The sequence below is a fragment of the Sciurus carolinensis genome, chromosome 3, assembly GCF_902686445.1.
Source record: "Sciurus carolinensis chromosome 3, mSciCar1.2, whole genome shotgun sequence".
Lineage (NCBI taxonomy): Eukaryota > Metazoa > Chordata > Mammalia > Rodentia > Sciuridae > Sciurus > Sciurus carolinensis.
The window spans coordinates 136,597,586-136,613,625 of record NC_062215.1 but is presented as its reverse complement, the minus strand read 5'-3'; the positions used below and the strand labels follow the sequence as shown (position 1 = coordinate 136,613,625).

The 16,040-nt window shown below is 33.8% G+C and overlaps 1 protein-coding gene across 10 annotated transcripts in view; it reads right to left on the bottom strand.

Moving 5' to 3' along the window:
• Positions 1-16,040, bottom strand: part of Gulp1 (GULP PTB domain containing engulfment adaptor 1) — a 268,650-nt gene that overhangs the window by 180,653 nt on the left and 71,957 nt on the right. For 9 of the 10 annotated variants that reach the window (XM_047544379.1, XM_047544374.1, XM_047544381.1 and 6 more), the window contains exon 2: positions 2,032-2,134. The gene's annotated coding sequence lies outside the window, so the exon portion shown is untranslated. Of the gene's footprint in view, positions 1-2,031; positions 2,135-5,692; positions 5,832-16,040 lie in introns of all 10 variants that reach the window. The other variant, XM_047544376.1, reaches the window with a different exon arrangement.

Here is a 16,040-nt window from a genome sequence, read left to right as displayed (position 1 = left end):
CAAACTACAATGGTGCACTACATTCATTTGTTTGTCACGTATGCTTCATCTACTACACTACAACCTCCTCAGGTGGGAATTATATCTTCTTCATAGTTTGCCTCCTATAGATCATGGCTCACTGCCTGGCAAATGGCAGGTTTTCAGAAAATGATGATTTCAGGGAAGGAAAAGTCTAAAACTTACTCTGCCTTTCTTTAGTCTGGGTTTCTTCTTCTAAAACATGTATCACTAGATTAAGTTCTTTAAGGGCAGCACGGATGATCTGATTCTTTAATAGTTAGCCCTCTCTATATAATGATGAAATACAAATTCCAAAGTACACCAACCCAAATCAGAGAACATGCTTCCCAATCCAAATCAGAGAACATGTTCCTCACTACTTTGCTCTCCCTACCCTGTCTTCCAATTTCCTGATAATACCCTGTACCTTCTCAACCTGACCCTTTGCTCCAAGTTGATCTCCATTTGATTCACATGCCCCTCTTACCTATCCTGGGAAGTTTGTCCTTCCTGGCCTCTCACTTGTGAAGAGGTCTTGCTTCCAAACCTGGAAGAGTCAGCAGCAGCAACTGCTCTTTCCTTGTACTTCTTCCATGGCTCTTGATACATTCTGCCTATACCTAAATTACTGAAATGTGTTTCTTATCTTATCATATTTTATTGAAAATTAGAATAAGGAACTAATTTTTGTGCTTTTCTGTCCCTAATCTCTACTAACACCACTCCCATTACTCAAATAATCACAGCAGTAAGGTTTACGTGACACTAAATTTTGAATAAATATCAGTTGCATAAATGTATACTTACCATCATTTACAAATAATGCCTTTTCAGTTGTGTGGAAAGATTATGCATATATAATAGACACTTTTCTTCTAGGCTTAGTTACATAAGGGAATATGTTTGTTAAATGTATCTGAGTAGGAGGAAGCTACTGTTTGCAATCAAAATTTAAAACCTTGGTTTTGGATTTTTCTTCAATACAAAGTAAGTTTTGCTAATAAAATTTCTGAATGATAAAATGTCAATCAATAATTCAATAAGCATTTTCCAAATTGACTACGGACAACATAACCACTGCCACCTTCTGTGGGTAAACTCAGAAACAAGAACAAAAAGACTTTAAAACATCATAATCATTGACTCCATGATGTTATTTTAATAATTCTACTAACCCAAAGTGAGTGCTATATGGACTCATTTCTCTATGCTGATATTCACTTAATACTTAAAGACACATACCCTAAAATATTTTTAAGTCATTTTCATGTTAAATGATACAGTGGAAAATATGAAACATTGGCTGGGGATATAGCTCAGTTGGTAGAGTGCTTGCCTCGCAAGCATAAAGCCCTGGTTCCCAGAGAAGCTGGAAGACAAAGGGGACATGCCCTCCCTTATAGTTTACTGAGGAAGTGTAGCTTTTCCCAGCACCACAAAAAATAAAAATAAAAAAATAAAATTAATTCACATTCTCAAAGAACAGAACAAAATAGATGTATTTCAAAAATAATAAAGAAGGCTGAGGGTGTAGTTCAGCAGTAGAGTAATTTGCCTAGCATGGGTTTGACCTGCAGCACCACGCACACAAAAAATAACAATAGTAATAAAGAAAATCAATAAAAACACAAAGATATAATATCATCACACCTTTGTTTAAAAGGGAAAAATCAGCGAAGCAAAAATAAAATGATATAGAACAAAATGACAGATTATTTTTTAAAAAAAGACGTTTCTGATTGGTTTTGGTTTTTTGTACTAAGAATTGAACTCAAAGATACTCTACCATTGATTAACATCCCTAGCCATTTTTATTTTTGATTTTGATACAGAGTCTCACTAAGTAGCCCAAGTTAGCCTTGAACTCTTGATCCTACTGCTGCAGCCTCCTGAGTTGCTTGGATTACAGGTGTGCATCATGGTACTCCACTTGTTTCTATTCTTAACTTTATTTTACTTTCATGTATATTATCATTTTATCTAATAATCTTTTTTGGAAACAGTATATGAGCAATCATTTATTCTTACCTGAATGTGCTCAAATATAGCTGAAAGACGGTATGGACACTTGACTTTATGTAGCTTCGATCATATAGTTGCCAACAGAATTACTCTTCTATTACTTTGTCTCCTATGTAGATCAAATGGAATAACATACAATAAAAAATTAAATTAAAAATTGGGCTTAGTAGAGTTCATCAATAATTACATTTTTAATTTAGAGATTATAATGCATCTAAAATTTTAATCATATTTCCTGTGAAAGTTCAAGAAAGTTACCATATAGTAGGGAAATAATAAGACATATTTTTTTAAAAAGGGAGAGCTATAGGTTGCTAGATGATGACAAATATAACTACTCCACATAGTTAGTTAAATGTTTTAACTCATAGGTATGTTACTGTTATAACTCAATGGTAGCTACTCAACAATATATGCCTCTCTCCCTCCAGCTCTGTAAGGAACTCCGCCCTCTCTTTCACATTAATATGTGAAATTACTATGTGAAATTAATTAATTATACTAACTAATTAATTAATTATACTAACCACACACATAACCTGCTCATGATTCCCAAGGTGATACAGAATATGAGAAAGCAAAGATTTATTTTCGTTCTTCCTCAACTGTGATGGAAAGACATTTAGATAGTTTATCCTTCTGTTGCTCAACAAGCTATAACCAGAATAGATATGTCCATTGATGAAGACTTTTATATTTTTATCCCAACAGACAAAATGAAAAGACTCTCCAGGTAGACACAACAGCACAAATGGTCCTTCCTTAATTCAGTCATTTCAAATGTATCTCCAACATAAATCCAAATGGTAACAGAAAAACTCACAGAATAATGCCTCTTCTTGCCAAAACAAAGATTTTTTCTCTTTTTTCAAACAAAAAAGGAAATATATATATATATATATATATATATATATATATATCATTTGTCTTACCTCCACCAAAACTTTGAAACAAACACCTTGATATGGATATCAGTGATGCCACACCTTTAGTTTTTACTTTCTTCAATAATAGACAGATGTCTATTTTATTCCCACCTCTGTGTTTGCATCTAAGTCATATGTATTTTACAAAAACTCTTCCATCTTAGGTACAATCTTCTTTAGAAGCTTGTTTATCAATTTGTTCACCCTCTTTTCTAACAGAGCTTTAGAAAGGTCTTCATTCAGCTTCCCCCAGAGGCAAATCCTGAGGTAACAACTCAATTACAAGATAATTTATTTGAGAGATGATCCCAGGAATCACCCGGAGGGAGAAGAGAAGTGAGACAAGTAGTGTAAGGCCTCTTAATAACAGAGAGGGCATCCATTGTTAGGTCCATTGGCAACAGCAGGGTAATCTGGCTGGGGAAAATCTGATACCCAGTATAAACAGATACATCTCCCAGCACCATTTGTTGAAGAGGCTATCTTTTCTCCATTGCATATTTTTGGCCCCTTTGTCTAGTATGAGAAAATTGTATTTATTTGGGTTTGTGTCCGTGTCCTCTATTCTGTACCATTGATCTACCTGTCTATTTTGGTACCAATCCCATGCCATTTTTGTTACTATTGCTTTGTACTAGAGTTGAAGATCTGGAATTGCGATACCCCCTGCTTCACTCTTTCTGCTAAGGATTGCTTTAGCTCTTCTGGGTTCCTTATTCTTCCAGATGAATTTCATAATTGCTTACTCTATTTCTGTAAGGTACGTCATTGGGATTTTAATTGGAATTGCATTGAATCTGTATAGCACTTTTGGTGGTATGGCCATTTTGACAATATTAATTCTGCCTATCCAAGAATGTGGGAGATCTTTCCATCTTCTAAGGTTTTCTTTAATTTCTTTCTTTAGTGTTCTGTAGTTCTCATTGTAGAGGTCTTTCACCTCTTTTGTGAAATTGATTCCCAAGTATTTTATTTTTTTCGATGCTATTGTGAATGGGGTAGTTTTCCTAATTTCTCTTTCTGAAGATTCATCACTTATGTATAAAAATGCATTAGATTTATGTGCATTGATCTTATATCCTACTACTTTACTGAATTCACTTATAAGTTCTAAAAGTTTTCTGGTGGAATTTCCTGGCTCCTCTAAGTATATAATCATATCATCAGCAAATAGGGATAGTTTGAGTTCTTCTTTTCCTATTCTTATCCCTTTAACTTCTTTGGTCTGTCTAATTGCTCTGGCTAGAGTTTCAAGGACGATATTGAAAAGAAGTGGTGAAAGAGGGCATCCCTGCCTTGTTCCAGTTTTTAGGGGGAATGCTTTCAGTTTTTCACCATTTAGAATGAAATTAGCCATGGGCTTAGCATAGATGACCTTTACAATGTTAAGGAATGTTCCCTCTATCCCTATTTTTTCTAGTGTTTTGAGCATGAAGGGGTGCTATATAACTAAACCCATATCTCTTACCATGCACGAAACTAAACTCAAAATGAATTAAGGACCTCGGAATCAGACCAGAGACCTTGCATCTTATAGAAGGAAAAGTAGGTCCAGAGCTTCAACATGTCGCCTTAGGACCAGACTTCCTCAACAGGACTCCCAAAGCACAAGAAATAAAAGCAAGAATCAATAACTGGGATAGATTCAAACTAAAAAGCTTTCTCTCAGCAAAGGAAACTATCAGCAATGCAAAGAAAGAGCCTACAGAGTGGGAGAAAATCTTTGCCAATCATACTTCAGATAGAGCACTAATCTCCAGAATCTATAAAGAACTCAAAAAACTCTACACCAAGAATGCAAATAATCCAATCGACAAATAGGCTAAGGAAATGAATAGACACTTCAAAGAAGAAGATCTACAAGCAATCAACAAACATACGGAAAAGTGTTCAACATCTCTAATAATAGGAGAAATGCAAATCAAAACCACCCTAAGATTCCATCTCACCCCAATTAGAATGGCGATTATCAAGAATTCAAGGAACAACAGGTGTTGGCGAGGATGTGGGGAAAAAGGTACACTCATATATTGCTGGTGGGGCTGCAAATTAGTGCAGCCACTCTGGAAAGCAGTGTGGAGATTCCTTAGAAAACTTGGAATGGAACTACCATTTGACCCAGCTATCCCACTCCTTGGCCTATACCCAAAGGACTTAAAATCAGCATACTACAGAGATACAGCCACATCAATGTTCATAGCTGCTCAATTCACAATAGCCAGATTGTGGAACCAACCTAGATGTCCTTCAATTGATGAATGGATAAAGAAATTGTGGTATATATATACAATGGAATATTACTCCGCAATGAAGAATGATAAAATTATGGCATTTGCAGGCAAATGGATGAAATTGGAGAATATCATGCTAAGTGAGATAAGCCAATCTCAAAAAACCAAAGGATGAATGACATCGCTAATAAGTGGATGATGACACATAATGGGGGGTGGGAGGGGTTAGTGTTAGGGTTAGAGTTAGGGTTAGGGAGGGGGGCAAGAATGGAGGAAGGAAGGACTGTATAGAGGGAAAAGAGGGTTGGGAGGGGTGGGAGGGGTGGGGGGGAGGGGAAAAAATAACAGAATGAATCAAACAACATTACCCTATGTAAATTTATCTATGTAAATGGTATGCCTTTACTCCATGTACAAACAGAAACAACATGTATCCCATTTGTTTACAATAAAAAAAGAAACATGAAATGCTAAAATAAATAAATAAATAAATAAACAGATACATCTCACCTGAAGAATGACAGCGCAGGCATATGGATACACCAACCCTTATTACTCCTTAGCTAAACCATGCTCCCTGTAGTGTTAATTCTCTGAGACTTCCAGCCTGCTTTTGTTGGCAAGGTTGTCTTTGGTAGTCAAAGAATCCCTTAGGTAGAGAAATGAGAATCCCTTAGGTAGAGAAATGCAAGAATATCTGACATTGGAGACTCTGCCAGTGTCAACTGCAGTGCTAAGGGGAACAGTGTACAGGCAGTTCATCAATAGCATCTGCCCCAGAAGGCAGCAATTTAAACATTTGAATTAAAACATAAGCAAGGCACTTTCAAAGTCACAAATGGTCACTTTATAATATCAGAGATGAAGAACATTTGCCCACCCAGTGATGACATTTGCTAAATCATATGGAATTCTCTTACTGATTACTAGACTTTGGGGTGTGTGAATGATAAAATTCATTTTATCTTTCCTCAAAATGTAAAGACTGCTTTATCATGTACTTCCAGCTCTACAAAGAGGTCTGTCCGCTGAGGACAGGGAATTTTAAGCATAATACTTAGAAGAAAACCATGAACTATATCATGATTTCCAGAGTGATTTACCAGATCATACTTTTCTTATTTATTGTTTTAGGGAAGAAGAGAGGGTAAAAATTAGTCCTTTTTGAGGATAAGGATTTTTTCCTACTTAGATTGTGGCAAATATTGATATAAAAAATTAAATAGAAGTCATCCAAGATAACATGTTAACCAAACTATTCAATTAATCATATTATAAAATATTAATAAGTAAATATATTCCTTAAAATGGTCAGTTCAACTTAACATTCCCAGGGCTTCTACTTCCATTTCAGATTAACTGAAACTTGGTCTTACTGTAGGAAATAATTTTCAAAGTAGAATATTTTATGCAATGTGATACAATAAAGAAGACCATAAAAATACCCACATCAAAAACAACAACGAATTTGTGCCTCCTTCTGACTTTCTTTTTGCAGGAAAATGACATATTCTGCATTGGGTTATATGATTAGATTTGTTCATAAAAACAGCATCTTGAATAATCTTCCAAAAAAATGAGATGGGTCTATGAGCTGCTCTTGTGAACATATTTTTATTTTATATTTTCATATAAAATCCTGCTTTCCAATTCAAATGGTTCTTTAAATTTTAGTATGTTCAATTTGATACGGTTTTGCCACTATTTGACATTCTCATACAATTTGAAGATGTATAGGAAATAAATGAAGATAATCATTCCTTTAGCAAAACTTTCGTTTTTCCCAACAGCACTAGCTTAAGAAAAATATTATCAGAATTGCAACATGAACTTGTCAATGTAACACTTGTATCTCTAAATTTTCCTGTACAATTAAACCAAACTGCACAAATGAGTCAGGTGAAGTCATTTCTACTTGTCAGTAAATGACATATAGACCACAATTATTATTACTATCATTTTTACATAGTCCAAGAATTTAATATTATTTCAATTTAATCTGCAAAATGTTGCAAAAAAATTCCTATATAGTCATCTCCAACAGTTTCTAAAATTCAAAATACACAAAATTGATTTTAGGATCTAATTTCTTTTTGTCTTAATTTTCTTCCTATTTTTCTTTTCTCCTTTTTTAAAATGACTTCAAGTAAGTAAATAAAACACTTCTTACTGTAACAGCCGGAAACCTGGCATTATTAGCCCCTCTTATTTCCTTTACCACCTACATGCAATTATGTCAGAGTAAATTACAGTCCACTTAATACAACAGACTCCAGTTTGTTTCCTCCTCTGTTTTACACCACCAGTTACCCATCCCTAACCAGTCATGATGTCTCTCACAATGTAATGTGGTCATGTCACCCTTTGGACAAAGTCCAAATGCTTTGTGCGTCTTTAAGATGTTCTCAAATGTTTCTACCCTAAGGTTCAAATGTGGTGACTAGGGATGACTGTCCTAAGCGGCCTGGGGCAATCATTTCCTGTGCATTCCAGTTTTCCCTTTAAGGCTATGGCATAAATACAGTTATGACCACATCCCTACTCTTTAAAGAAAATATATTTAGTCCACTTAACCAATATTAACTAAATATCTACTGAATGTTTATTTGTTTTAGTCAATAATGAGAGGAAAATAAGTCTATATTTTCTTTTGCATTTGTCAATGTAATAAGTGCTATGTAAACAGTAAGGTCAGATGCTGCAGAAACATTGAGAAGATTTCAAAAAATCTTCCTAAAAAAAGATGGAACCTGTGAACCTTCAGTTAGAAACTGTCCTGCTAGGAACAGGAAAAGTCCACAGGTGGAAGAAGGAGAATATGAAACAATTCACCAAGTGTTAGGAGAGGCAAACAGAAAGCAAAATACTTACAGGAGACTGTCTTGCACAAAGCTCTAGTGACAATGTGAGACCAGGAGAGTTTGTGAACACCATGCTGTAAAATTTGAAAGTGCTACAGTTCCACCCTATATATATATATGGAAAAAAATATATATATATGGAAGATATATATACACACACACACACACATATAAAACGTATAGAGGTATATATATTACATATACATACATAATATATTTATTTATTTATTTATTTATTTTAAGAAGATCATGCTACCAGTGTGGCTTTGAGCAGACATGAAAGGAAGGGTATACAATAAGTAGATTACTTCCTAAATACTATCATATGACTATAACTCATTTTTGAGCTATTTTCAAATTTCAAATTTAACAGTTTTCCATTTTTCACTACTTAGAAAACACTATAATAAGTAGGCTTGAAGCAGAGTAACACAGTTATTATAAATGCATGATTGTAGTAGGCATGGAAAACGTACTAAATGATTCTAAAACTGTCACTTTGGGCAAGATATACCTCAGTCTCCTCATCCAAATAATCTAAATAGTTTTGTTTTGAGAAAAAAATTACAGTTTGTAAAACTGAGTACTGAATGATAAATTCTAAATGTATACTTTAGCCATTAGGCTCACATATGCAATTACATAAATTTCTGATTATTGGAAAAAAGAGAATAGAAATTACTGGATAAAAATTCATGTATAATTAAGATAATTTTCCTGAAAAAACTGGATGAATTATAGTCCCAGAGCGGAAGGAAAGTGTGCTGATCTCAATGCAAGCTCTCAATGCTGTGTAGAACAAGATTTTTCTATAGCTTATATTAATTCAATGGAAAAATTGAACAATAAATTGGCCTATGATATTATTTTTCACTTGTATTTTTTGTTTATGTAATATTAGCTTTAGGTCCATTTTTTCCTATTAATTTTTTTTTGCTTTTCTCAATTTTAAAAATTATACCTGTTATATAATGAAGTATACAGAGTGAAAGATGGGAATTTTGTTTTTGTTTGTCCACCATTTTTTTTCTTTTTTTTTTGCTTTTGTTTTTTCTCCTAAAACAAGCTTTCTTGGAGTAGGCATTTGATAAAAACAGCCAAACTACAGAACCAGCCTTGGTGTCCATCGATGGATGAATGGATAAAGAAAATGTGCTATATATATATATATATATATATATATATATATATGTATATATATATATATAATGGAGTTTTATTCCACCATAAAGAAGAAATTTTGTAATTTGCAGGAAAATGGATGGAACATGAGAATATGATGTTAAGCAAAATAAGCCAAACTCAGAAGATCTCATGTTTTCTCTCATATGTGGAAGCTAGAGAGGATAAAGTTGGGGAAGGGATCTTATGAAAATTGAAGGGAGTCTAGTAGAGGAAAGGGATGGGCATATTGTTATATTGTGTGCATGTGTGAATATATAACAATAAATGCCACCATTAGATTTAATCATAAGGTATCAATATAAAAAAAACCTTATTGTTACATTTTTTTAAAACAGTAAAAAAAAAAAAAGTCAAAAGCAACCCTTAATTTCTAAAAGACTTTATAATACTAACAAAAGTTGCAGTACCATGTAAATATATTTCAGAATTCAGAAAAGCAGCTATTCAATAAAGGCCCTTATTAAGCAGTTTTTAAATAGTCAAACAATAAATACTGTTCAAATGAAAGAAACCAAGAATTGGTTGTTGATTACTTAATGAAAAGTTGGACTAGAAAGCATTCATTAACTTGGATTACATAAACAGTCACTAGTTTAATTTTTCTAGTCCTATGAAGCCAAATGTTACTAATGATACTCTCCACAAAGGGTATAATATATTTAAATGCAAACTCTAGTGAGCTATAATTCTGTCTTCAATTTCCCAGATTGGTTGGGGAATGGGGAGAGTTTTACCTAATCTTCACTTTATCCTAAATTAATTGCAATAGCACCATAATTGGATATTATTCACTTTAAATTATACACTCAATAAAATCTGGAAAACTTTTCATGTCATTATCATGCAGCACAAAAAATACACATATGAATCTACTGTTAAATCATATAATTATTACTTTAGAGATGAGGAGACAGATGTAAATATCACAAGTATCTCATATAATGACTGGGCATATTTGAAGTCTTTTCTTTAGCAAACATTTTCAGAATGTTCTACCATCATTCTGTATGCTACTCTAATACCAAATGTCAGTGTACTAATTTGAACTACTGCTCTTTTAATCTGGTGACATTTTCATATAACAGTGTATCTTTCATTTTTTTCATTTAATTTAGTATATACTTACATTCTTCCCACCAGTCCAAACTCTCCCCAGCCCAAATATTCTGGTAATAGTATCTTGGTTTTCTTTTGCAGACCCGCACTTTTACCCTCCTTCCAGGCAGGCACATTTGGGTAAGGACTCCAATGCTAGTTCCAGGACTGGACAATAAAAGCACCATGATCCTAATCATAGTCATTAATGAAAAAAGTGTGGCTGAAGTTAAAACAAGCAAACTAAAATCAATACCTTTCTCTAAACCTTGCAAAAAGTAATCCCTTTCCCCTTGAGTTGATTAACTGCACAAATGAAAGCCTGGAAGTTATTTGGACATTAAATTTCTTGATTTGAAATATCTGACTCAGCTGGGCACCATGACACATGCCTATAATCCCAGTAGCTCAGGAAGCTGAGACAGGAAGTTTGCAAGTTCAAAGCCGGCCTCAGCAACAGCAAGGCACTAAGCAACTCATTTGAGACCCTGTTCCTGGATAAAATACAAAATAGGGCTAGGGATGTGGCTCAGTGGTTGAGTGTCCCTGAGTTCAAATCTCATAATCCCCCCCAAAAAAGCAATATTTGACTTAGTGGAAAGAAATAAATACATGAGTTCCTGGATTCAGTCATACTTGAAGAACCAATCTAGAGCATTTGATTATGATGACCAATGTATATTTTGTTTTATTTAACTGAGTTTTAATTGTTTACTGTCAAGTACAACCAAATAATTACTCTTAAATGTACACTGTTTACTGATACATAAATACACTTTATTGAATTTTATATGGCTACCCCTAAGTTAAGCTAACATTACAAAATAATAATGGGACAAAATGACTGCTATGTTGAAGAAAATAAAACTTCCTGCAAAATTATTATTCAACCACTCTTTTGTTGTTTTGAAGATATTGTTGTTAGAGGCTTTAAAAGGACATTGGATTTCAAATGAGCCTTCAGTAGGTTTTTCAGATAAGTAAGGAGAATTTATAGACCTCAAAATTTTTATGTTTGCTTAAGATGCAATACAGTGTTTCATCAAATTTCACTAGGGATATTATAGTATTAATTACATCTTCACTTCCGTTGAGGATAATAGAGAGGATCATATAGTAAATAAACATTTAGCAGAAATATAAACAATTTCAAAAACTTCATATTCAATATGTGATGAGAAAATTTTCCTAATTTAAAAATCACACAAAGTGAATGATATTGCTGAGGAATTACTGTAATATTCCACAAGGTAAGCAAATAAAAAACTCATTGGTTGCTGAATAGAATTATTCCAACATTTTTCCTACAGTGAAAAAGCAATTTCTTATTTCTTCAAAGTTCTGTACAAGAATAATAACTAAGTAAATCTTTTGAGTCCTACTAACTGGACACTGAAGTTTCCAGAGTATCTGCTTTGACATTTGGACCTTTAATAGCTTCTCATGCCTAAGGATTTGACATCTAGTTTGTGATGTTTGAAGAGCTTATTAAAAATAATCACTTGAAATATCAGCACTTGTAAAACTGGAAATATAAACTCAACTTCATTTTATAAGAAAGTTATAGACATATCAGACACCTGAATCTACAATTTCACAATTTCATTTTGAAGACATGATGCTGGTCTATGTCACAGTATCGCAAAATATAAAGTATGAAAAAGTTCTCCCCAAACATCAGCTATTAAATTCATAAAAGTTTAGCTTATGAATGCTCATTTTTCATCATTGTTCCCTTATAAAAATGTTAAACCATTTTCCTTCTCTGGGTTCAAATATATATATATCAACATTTACAGTTCCCCACAAATACCTGATCATCTCTAGAAATTTTTTCTCCATTTTTTCCCCTTTCCGTTAGCACTGAGTCCCATCTTAAACAGAATTCTGTCAACTATTATCACTGAAGAAACAAGCCATGCATCATAAATATGTATTTGAATGATTCCTTTCCCTACCCCATATCATCTAGATTATAAAATTAATATATAAAATACGTATAAAGAACAAACATCACATATACCCAACTGTGACCAACTTTCTGTTGAGCCTTCTCTACATTTTCTTCATTAAAAGGAGTTCTTTTTCTGTCTTAACAATACTTTAAAATGTTTTCCTTTTCCAACTGTTCCGTGATATTTGAAGATCATTTTCCATCTGTGAGCAAAGAAGATAGTAATCATTTTGCTAAAGTTTAATCTCCCAAGACCCAATGATACAGTTTAGAGGAGACAGAGTAAACCTCTTCTTTGTTCACGGATTTATCAGAAAAATAAAAAGTGATGGTGATGTCAAATAATAAGATCAAGTCTAATTTCATTTGATGATTAAGTATGTTGCATGGAAGTTAAGTCAATATGACTTATAAAACATTTGCGACTCTATATTATCTTTCCTCCCTCTCTCCTAGGGGCATGTATGAAAACTCTTGAGTACTATATAAATGTGGGATCACCTTACCAGCAACAAAAGATGCATTCCAGGATAAGTTATGATTCGTGCTGAAGAGGTAAAATGTGCAACCAAACTCCCTTTTCCAATAAGTAGCATCAAAATCTGTACTTGCATGCAAACTTTCAGTAAGACATTTCAACAAGTAGCCACAGAAAATATTAGATCTCATAATACCAAGAATGTCTAATTTCCAAGTTGTGATTAGTTAGAAGAAGTAAATAATCAAAGAGCAGTCTTCCTAATTTTCAGCATCTATTCATTAAGGGAAAATAACTAGCATTAGTCATAGGAAGTTACATCCCTGGAGAACTCATCTCTGGGAAACTGGGCAAACCAGTCTTCAGCGCTTTTCTGTGCATGAGAACACTTAAAATCAAATCAGTAGGAAACATTATTTCAGACGATGAAGACATCACGTAATGCAGTTAATGAGGGCAATACTGCCAGGAGCACATTCTTCTTTATAGTGTGCTGTAACCATTTACAGCAAAAGAAGTGAACCGAAGAGAACAAAAATCTTCCAATCTCAGTTTGAGGCACAGATCAATGAATGACTTAATGTGATAGATCCACCTCTCTCTGTAAAATATGGCAAAGTTGCTGGAATACTTTATAATAATCAGATTCTGATATTTTAAAGATTATTCTTCCCTCATTTTCTCCCTAGTTTTATTCATCCAATGAACATTTATTGAATACTTGTTCAGTGTCTGGCATTGCATTTTGGACTGGGGAAAAGAGATGAAGAAGTTTAGCTTCAAATGGAGTAGAGGAGACAAACATTCAAATGAATTACAATAATTTGTTATAATAAATGCTAAAATCAATGTCAGCCTATTAAGTAGTTTTATCTAACTTAATTTTTAATTTCTAAGTAGTAATCTGTACAAATTAGGTCAGTCTCTGATGATGAATTGGTAAGGTTCTTTTCATTTTTCAAAGTGCTTTCACTGACATAATTGTATTTTATTTTCAAAACAACCATGTCCCATATGCAAGATTTCATTTTCTCTCTTTTACAAAGAGAAAATAACAGTGAGAATTGAGTTAGTAGTATCAGAGCCAAGACCTCAGCCTTATTTCCTTTTTATACCAGAAGGATAACACACATAGTTTGCATACTAAAATTCTGTATGTTATTTATCCTTTGATTTCACTTTTTTGGTAGACTGTTAAAGTTCTTATTTCTAGTCCTGGAATAGAAAAGCTCTCATCCATTTTGGATAAGGTGTAGTCTTATAAGAAAACTATTCAAAACTATCAATTGTTTATTGTCAAATGAAATAATGGTGAATTTAGTCTTTTTTCTATTAATACCTGCCAAGAGTATCTGCTACAGAAGAAAACAGACACAGTATGAAGTTTGTGAGAATATGACAGATGCATGTACAAATGAATGGAAATTGCTACCTAATCAAGGAAAGCATGGTATTCAAAATTCTTATATCTTACCAGGTGCATTGTAAGTGCACCATTACTATAGGCCTGAATTATACTGAAATTGCATCATTTTCTTTATGCCTGGTATATAGTAAGTGTTTGATGCATGTTTAGGAAGAATTTGGGTGTGGAAAGGAAAGAGTTAAAGTAGAAGAATCTTATCAGTAAGTCAATAAGCTCCACTCTGACAACTAACAAAAACACAGGGTAGGGGAGAGAGAGAAGGGGTGGAGGTAGTTAAGCAGAAATAACATGTTTATTTGAAAGGCAACCTCATCTCCCATTTAAAAAATTCTAGCTGTGCTTTTTGTGGATACTATCTGCATAATTTGTGAGCACCTGTGAAAGGACTTTATAGAGAAGTAATTTTTCCGATAGAGGCAATACTCTGAGATGCAATCTTTGTTACTTTTTTAAAAAAGCTGAACAGTCTTATGTGCTCACCAGATGTCATCAATAACAAGTAAGTTTAACTTCCTGTAGAAGTAACTTATGTATTTTTAAGTCCCACCCATGGGTGGAAATAACCCATTCAACAATGAATGAAAATGGAATTGGAAGAATGTAAATTAAATGAGGGAGGTGATAAGTAAAATATGCAACAAGATCCAAAGAAAGTCTCGAAAACAAAAGAAATAAGTATTTTTTATTCACTGACAGCTTTGCTCAGAGCAAAAACACATGGAAGGTCAACTCTGAGCAGTTCCCTGGTGTAGGCACTGCAGGTGGTGCTCCAACCACTGCTCTCCCCGCATGCCCAAGTAATTTCTCACCGTACTCAATCTGGCCATCTGTGTGCTCTGAAAATGACTACTGCTGCTATAAATCTCATCTGCAAGCATCCTGCCCTCCTCCTCCTGCTGAAATAACCCTACCTTACTCACTGAAGAGACCAGAGTGAGCACCAGATGATCTATGTCTTAGGTGGGAACCTGCACCCCAAGGAACAAAAGCTCCACCCACATAGAGCAGAGAACATGGTCTAGATTCTGAATCAGTCTGTTTGTAACTAGAGCCGAAAACAAAAGATATGTGAGAAGAAGATGCTTTAAGAAGTCGTGCAGAGAAGAACTGTGAGTGATCAGAAACTGGGTCAGAAGACAAAGAAACATGATCCAGAAGAGAGTGTTGGGAGCAGCAGAAAAAGCAAGACAGAAGGGAACCTTTCTCTTTCCAATGGTAGAGAATCAACTCTGTCACTAGAGGGCAGAGAGGGAATCTGCTTGAAAGGGATGCACTGGTTACTTTCCATTTCTTAATCTCAGTTCATTTTCCCTGGGAATCCTTAAAAACTGGACTTATGGCTAGAACCCCTATCTTCTTCATTCCTAAGCTTAACCTCACCAGAGTAACCTGAGTGAGTTCTTTTCTTTATAACCCAAAGAACCTAACACCATCTCTTCTGTTCTGTCTCCTTAATATCCCCTTAAAGAATCAGTGTTAAAAAAAAAAAAAAATTAGCAAAACTTCATTATATCCAACATTGTAAAAATATAACATATTTACTCTATTCAATTAATATACTCTCAAGAAATTATAATGCTCCAATGAAAAAGGAAAAAAAAAAAGGTCAGGTAAATCTGTGGTCTTCTGTTCTTTTTTAGCTAATTCAAAAGTAAAAACAACAAACTTCTGCTATGATTTTTCTTTCTTCTTTCTTCACAACAAAGCAAACATAATGGCTTTTTTTGTTGTCACTGTGCTTAAACATGTTGGTTTTTTTTTTTTTTAAACTCAAGGCTAAATTAAATGTATTCTTAGACTCTATCAATGTAGCAAAAAATAAATAAATTATCACTCAATTTTATGGGGCCTCACCCATT